This window comes from Stegastes partitus, unplaced genomic scaffold (genome assembly GCF_000690725.1).
Source record: "Stegastes partitus isolate 25-593 unplaced genomic scaffold, Stegastes_partitus-1.0.2 Scaffold843, whole genome shotgun sequence".
Lineage (NCBI taxonomy): Eukaryota > Metazoa > Chordata > Actinopteri > Pomacentridae > Stegastes > Stegastes partitus.
The window spans coordinates 3,370-10,895 of NW_007578574.1; positions in this window are offsets into that span (position 1 = coordinate 3,370).

Sequence of the window (7,526 nt, forward strand, 5' to 3'; positions counted from 1 at the left end):
AACAACCAGGTTTCATTGTGCTTTTTGAACAGAAAGGCAATTGTGAGGGAAGTTTCTCGTTTCCACACAATTAGGATGACAATGACTTTGAGTAGCGCACAGTCAACTGACATCTACAGTCTTCAAGTTCAGAGTAAAGAGACTTTGACTGGACGGTGTTACTGGGAGGTGGACTGGTCCGGGCCCGCAGTTTCAGTCGCCGTCTCATATACAGGAAGACAAATTGCACCGCGGCAACGTGGATTCGGGAACAATGCCACATCTTGGGCACTATACTGTGTGAACAATCGCTGGGAATTCAGACACAACAACATGAGAACTCCCATCTCAGCTCATCCGTCGTCCAGAATCGGAGTCTATCTGGATCACAGTGCAGGTGTTCTGTCCTTCTACAGCGTCTCTGACACCATGACTTTAATCCACAGAGTCCAGGACACATTCACTCTGCCGCTCTACGCTGGATTTTTGGTTGGTTATGGATGTACGGTTCAGCTCATGTAGATGGGAGTTAATAGGCGGATGGGTGAAATGATGGTTTCGACGCAACAAGTCTGATTCGTCGTTCCTTTCTTCTTGAAAAAAGACCAACCTGGGAGGATTAGTTGCATGTTTTGGTCTTAAGCGGTAGTAAAAAGTTAGTTAGACTGAATACCCAACGTAAACTGTATCGTCCTTTATTGTAAAACGTCACCATAGAAATGTGTGTTTTTGAGGAAAGCTCCTCAACAGAAGTTAAAAACCAAACTGCCCACTCGGGCAAATCAAACAATCCACGTTTCTCATGACTTTCTGTCCATTTTGGTCTCATCAGGAAGAAATGTCGGCACGTTTTTTTTCTTTTCTCTGGTATAATTTCCTTATTTCAATGCTCAGTCGTGTCATTTGGTTTCACAGGTGAGATAACGCAGCTGTGTTTCATTGCTTCTTTAGCTCAGGGAGTCATAGTGCAGAGTTTTAGAAAACATTTTAAGGGGTTATTTTCACGGGAAAAAAAGGTCAAAAACATGATGTAACTGACATAATATCTAGGGTTTGAGTAGGTAGAAATGGATGTTGTTTGACCTGATTTCATTCATGATTCATGTGTGTGTGCATCTCCTCTGATGAGGCATTAATGGAGGTGTATAAATGTGTGTGCAGGACCTGAGGAGGACTTTGTAGAAACAGTGCATGATATCAGTCAAATAAAGCAGTTCTGTGTGCAGCCTCTAGGTGTCGCCCCATGATCGCGTTTGGGTCTCCGGCGGGTGCAGGTCAGCTCCCACGTTTTCTCATTTAATCCTTCTTCTGACGGAGCAGTTTGAAGGCTCTTTAGTGAGAGAGTCAAACTGGGAAACTCGCACCATTCTGAGCATGTCTGACTTCGGTTCATGGCTTTAAATGAAGACGCCGGCTCCTCTAGCTCGTCATACATCGATGTTTGTTCAAAGGGCGTCGTCGTTTTTGCACCATTTTTGATTTGTGCTTGTTTGTCTTATTGCATAAATGCAGCTGTGTCAGGTGGAATAACATTGAAGGTAATAACAGACGTTCAAGACCTGCAGGATATGACAAAAAAGCTCATCAGCACACAGGATTTTAAACTAAATGCATAACTGTGCACATGAACACACTGTTATTTTAAAGGCTCAAACTATTTTTAGGGCCTTTTCTTTTAGCTTCTTACAGCCATATTCGTCTCTGGCTATTTATTGGTTCTTGATATTGCTCCAGTTGTTCTTTCAGCTCTTCACCGGCTCGTGCAAAGTTCTTCTCCTCGATTCCAACAGCGACAAGAAGCTAAATTAGTCTTTTTTTAAGGACACCAAGAATTGCTAAATTAAATCACTAATCACAGCCTATATTCTAATCAATCGCTCGAGCTTTTACCGTAATCAACCAAATGCAGCAACACAAAGAAAAACGGAGTCCAGAAACCGCTCACCAAAAAAAATCCCCGAAAAGCACAAAAGAAAGCGGGACGGACTGCGTTTAAATTATAGCAGAGTTAAATTCTAGGTTTATAGTAATTTTGGACAGTTTGTGACCTCGTGTCTTTTGTTGAACGACAAAACAGATGGCGGGAAGTTTAGTTTTGAAGACGCATTTTTTGTTGAATTAGAAGAAATTTTGCTGGAGCAAAATAAAACAAAAGCATCTTCTCACACCGTAAAATAAAACCTGTGTGGAAATAGAAGAAACAAGTAAAACCTCTGCAGCACACGAAGCGACTTATTGTAAATAACCGACCATAAATAGTGCAGAAAGTGGGCTTACAGCTGCAGCAAACACTTTAAAACATTTATTGGTTCTTTAAGGCAATCAGACAGAGTTTTATAAAGTTGAAATTTGACTCGGTTCAGGCCGACAACCAATAAAATTACTGCTCCAACACATGTTAAATCGTCCTTTTTTTCTTTTTTTTTTTTTTTGGCCGCTATCTCCCTCTGTCAAATCTGCATCGGCTCCACGTCGGAGGCCTCCGGGCGGACTCAGATAATGCTCTCCATATTTACAGTGGCAGGAGGATTGGGAGGTTTTTTGTTTTTTTTTGACTAGATCCCATTTGTGTGAACCTATTAGTGCCGAGCGCTCTGAGCTCCCTCTGATACGCCTCTGAGATTAGGCAATGGTATTACTGTAAGAGGATCGACTCGCCTCGAGGTGAGGGCCGAGCGCACCGAGCGAGGGAGAGGGAGGAACGCGGCACAAAGACGGGAACATGCTCGCACAGATAGGACCACACACTCCTCTGGAAAGAAAAAAACACAAAAAAATAAAATAAAAAACCAGAACCTGGCAGACACAAGCAGGAGGGAGGAACATTTTCAAATTAAACCTGCGACGATAGCAAAGGTTTAAAGCTGCGCACGGCAAAATTTCCAGTGATCTCCTTCCGGAGCGTCGATGAACGGAACCAAAGTCCTCGTTTAGACGTAATCTAACTCTGGAAATATGCAGTTCTTGTGTTTTCATACATGCTCCGATTCTTTTGGGTGTTAATACTTGAAAAAGCACCGGGAGAAAAACCCTTTTATTTAGGATATTTAGGATGGGTCGACGTGCCGTTGTGCTGGACTCAAGCAACCAGAAGAATGTGATGAACGTAAAGCGTACGTACGGACTTTCTTCTTCGTGACAAAGAACCCAGTTGGATTGGAGGCCGAGCGCAGTTCATCTTCTTTTTTTTGTTTGTAGTCGGAGGGGAAACAAAACAAACTTCTGGGTTGTTGGTATTTCTTCAGACAATCATTTTTTAGGCGGAGCTAAGCCCAGGATGCAGTGACGGTGTCCCTGCAAAATTCTGCTCTGGTGGAAGATTTGCTCAAACTCGTTGCAATGTTTTCTGTGTGTATTTTGCTGCCGGGAGGTTTTTGTTTCTCATATCGAAGGGGATTTTGAAGTGTTATCAGTGGCACATTCATACCTGAAGTCTACGTCTGGTCAGTCAGACTACGTGGCCACTATGAGACTGATTTAAGGCCTCTCTCTACCTTCAACTTCCTTCACCTGAGCTGAAAATGTCTGGCCTATTTTGCTGTAAACACAGTTTATACTGGCGATGGTGATGGTGCTACAGCTAGCTAATGTTATCATAGCGAGCGGTCCTCAGAGTAGCTAGCAACGTTCCAGACCTTGCGACCTTCTACAGCGACCCAGTCTCCACAAACATTCACATTCCTGTTGCGACCTGTGACGTGGTGGGAAAGGCGGCCATTTTGAAAGAACGATAAAGTCCACATTAGGAGGCAGATGAGGTACAGTTGTAGGCATAAACAGATGATTGGATTTTCTCCCAAAAGACCAGAATCTTGTGTCCCATTATCGACCAGAAACCATCGGTTTCATTTCTATCGTCTGATTAGGTTTAGACACCAAAACTACACGGTTTGATTCAGGAAAATGTCACGTTTTATTGGACACGTGAGCAGCTTGGTTCAGTTTAGACACTTAAATGAGTCGGTCAGGGTTTGGAAAACATCAAACACAATTCAAAATGCAGTTTGGTTGTATAGGGACGTATTTTTGTGGGTTCTTTGTAGTGACGCAGCTCCGTCACAAGTTTCTCCTACAACGTTCAAGCTGTCTGACGTTTGTTTGCAACTTCAAGAAAACAAACACCGACTTCCCGCTTAAGCTAGGCCGACTTGTCGACCTTCACTTGAGCAGAAAAACTGAATCAATCAACTAAATCGACGTGGTGATTAGAAACACATATACAGCTTCTTCTTATTTCCCAATGAAACTGCTAATGAAGACAGGAGAGCATGGAGAGACATCCACAGCATGAACAGTAGTCTAGTTATTAATAGAAGGCCATAGCAGGCCAGCAGCCAGCCGAGCAACAAGTCCGATCTGTCGTGGTTGTTTCTTTCCTGCCCTGTTTAGCTTCATCCATTCGGCCACCAGGTGTCCTCAGACTGGCCCTCTGCTCCCAGGTACCGGACTGCCACGCCCACCTCACCTGCTCCCAATTTCCGATCAACCCCTGAGCATTTAAACCGGCCATTTTTTCCTTTGTTTCCCGCTCGACTGCCACTTCAAACTCCGGTTGCTTTGTCCTGTTTGCTGTTCTAGTTTTTGCTTTACCTTCCTTTGAACCACCTACTCGACCCGACTGCCTGGTCTTGTCAGCTTATTGTTTCTGTCTTCCTGCTCTCGAGGCTCAAACCATGACGTCGGCCCAACCCCAGCCTCTGCACTAAACAAAACCCTCACAGATCCGAGTGCCAGAGGCTGCAGGGGCCTGAACTGGTGCTAAATAAGAACGTGACAGCACTTTGCATCATATCTTATAACCTTGACGACGCCAAAATAAGATTGTTTTGGGTTTGGGACGTTTTCTTTTACGTTCATCATGCCATCGCAGGACAAACACACAGATCTGGCTGTGAATCAGCAGTGAGCTATGTGTTTATACTGACATGTAAACTTCCTTTTTGGTGGATCCCTTTCTGCTCTTATTTACTCTTTTCATTGCTTTCGGGTTTTCCCGTCCGGTGACCCCCACGTCAAACGTCACAAAGTCTGCAGAAGAGGAGGATTGTGGAAAGTTTGCGTCTGCAGCAGAGTTTGATGCTCAATCAAACGTAAGACGTCTCGCAAACACGATTTTATTTTCCCTGTTGTTCATTCAAATGAATTGTGATTCTGGAGCAACTAAAGGCTCCATGTGAACCATCCACCACCACAACAGCTGTGTCCCAAATCAGAGGCTGCATCTTTCGAGGTATGGATATTTTTTAGACATAAATAGATCCCGAAAGTGTGATTTTGTTTTTAATCATTTTTTATATATATAGCTGAAGAACTTGAGGTGTTTGTACTGGATGAAACGGGCCAAAGTTTTCACGTTAAACTTTGTTCGTACTCATGTGAACTAAAAATAATCGCCACGATCTCGGTAAAATATAACTCAAACACCGAAGCTGCACGACTGGAAAGTGCACGTTTCAGGTCAACTTAAGCAACTCAAAAACAAAATGTTAAGTTTTTAAAGTCTGTTGCTTTTCAGCATTTGTACCGTCAGCTGCCGTCAAAAGCAGAATCCTCCGCTGCTGTTAAATCCGTCTTCTCAGTCGGTCGTGAGCGGTTAAAACGTTAAAAAGTCTTGGGATGTGTTGGGCTGCGACGGATCCACCTGATGCACCAGTTTGGGCAGTTTAAGGTTAATGTAAAATATAATAATATAAAACCGGAAGGCAACCACACGTGCGGATTTCTCCAACTTCCTGCCGAATACTACAAATGCGACTACAGTTCTCACAACCTGGGCGTTGTTTCCACAGTTGTGCCGACCGTTCCTCTGACCAGTCGTGACATTCTACTCGTTGAGCCATTAGCCGAGATCGCTAAAAAGAAAAGCGAGGAGCAAATGAGCTGTTAGAGAGTCTGACGGGTTGCCAACAAGCTGACAGATTTTCCAAACTGCCTCATCTGGACTAAAGCGATGCATCTTAAATGTTGGGAACGATCCCTTCATTCGGAAACCAAACCTCCAGTATGCTCAAGGACCAAGATTGATGGTTCCAACAGTCCGTCTGAGGTCTTCATCTCGCTGTTTGTTGGTGGAAATCACGAGCAAAACTACGAAATGCAACAAAACCCTTCCACTGCTACGTTTCCCGAAACGTGGCTGTCGAATTCAATGCTCCTTTCCCTCAGCTCTGGCATGTTGCTGTGTGTTTCTATGTGTGCGAGAGCGATAGGAAACCTCAGTCAGGAAGAGGATGGTTGACGAAGGAGGAAGCCGTCCTCCCCCCCACCTCCCCCCCGGCAAAGGGAGAGAGCTGCATGTCATAATTTATGACTTAAAAAGCATGAATTTTTCAGCGCACAGTGGCAGAGATGGCACTTCATGTTTACGGCAATCATTTCCTTAGTGAATGATTCATGTGGATGTGGCGCTTATGAATCTTTCAGGGAACAAACAGAAACACTGATGCTCAGAGCTTTAAACTCCTTCGCCGGTCGTCGCCTCGACAGCCAAACCGATCGTCTGGGAAACCGCAAGAAACGCTGACGTGAGCGTGGGAATGAAAACGCTACCTGTCCCCCCCTCACTAAAGTTCTTGTTACCTTGCTTTGTTTTCTAAGGGACTAGGAGTACTAGTGTAGCCTGTCTGGCTTGGTTTGTGGACAGTATTAGTACATTTCATAGATTATTCCAATAGCTACACCAGAAAATGAGCTTTGAATCTAATCTTTCAACGACAAAAAAAGGCCAAATCTATCCATAAATGACCCAAACAAGCTCATATTTTATAACAGTAAAGACCCTGCTGCTGTGTATGAGTCCAGGATCAGCTGAGATCCAGCCTCATGTAACCCTCTATGAATATATGCTTCTCAACAAGATTGTAAATTGGTGTTAATTCCTTTCAGAAGTTATATATATCCTGCTATGTATCAGCAACCTGCTGTTCATTAGAGACGTGTCCACTGGGCGTCAGTTCCTTTCACAAGTCTCATATATATATATCCACATTATATATATTATATTTATATATATACACATTTCTGCAAATATCTTATTATATCTTTTCGTGGGGCGACACTAAAGAAATGACACTTGGCTCCAACGTAAAGTAGTCAGTGTACAGCTTGTATAACAGCGGAAACTTACTGTCCCCTCAGAATAACACAAAACACACCCATTCATGTCTGAACTGCTGCCAACAAAAGGGAAAACACCCCCATGTGAAAACATCCAAACTGGGTCCAAAGTGTCATTATTGTCCAGCACTGCCTGAACCCTCTTGGTCATGGAGTTCACCAGAGCTTCACAGGTTGCTTCTGGAATCCTCTTGACGACATCACGGAGCTGGTGGATGTCAGAGGCCTCCTCCACTTTGTGTCTGAGGAGGCTCAGTAGGGTTAAGGTCTGGAGACATGCTTGGCCAGTCCATCACCCTCAACTTCTTTAGCAAGGCAGTGGTTGTCTTGGAGGTGTGTTTGGGGTCGTTGTCATGTTGGACTGCTGCCCTGCGGCCCAGTTTCCAAAGGCAGGGGATCAAGTTCTGCTTCAGGATGTCACAGTAGTCGGT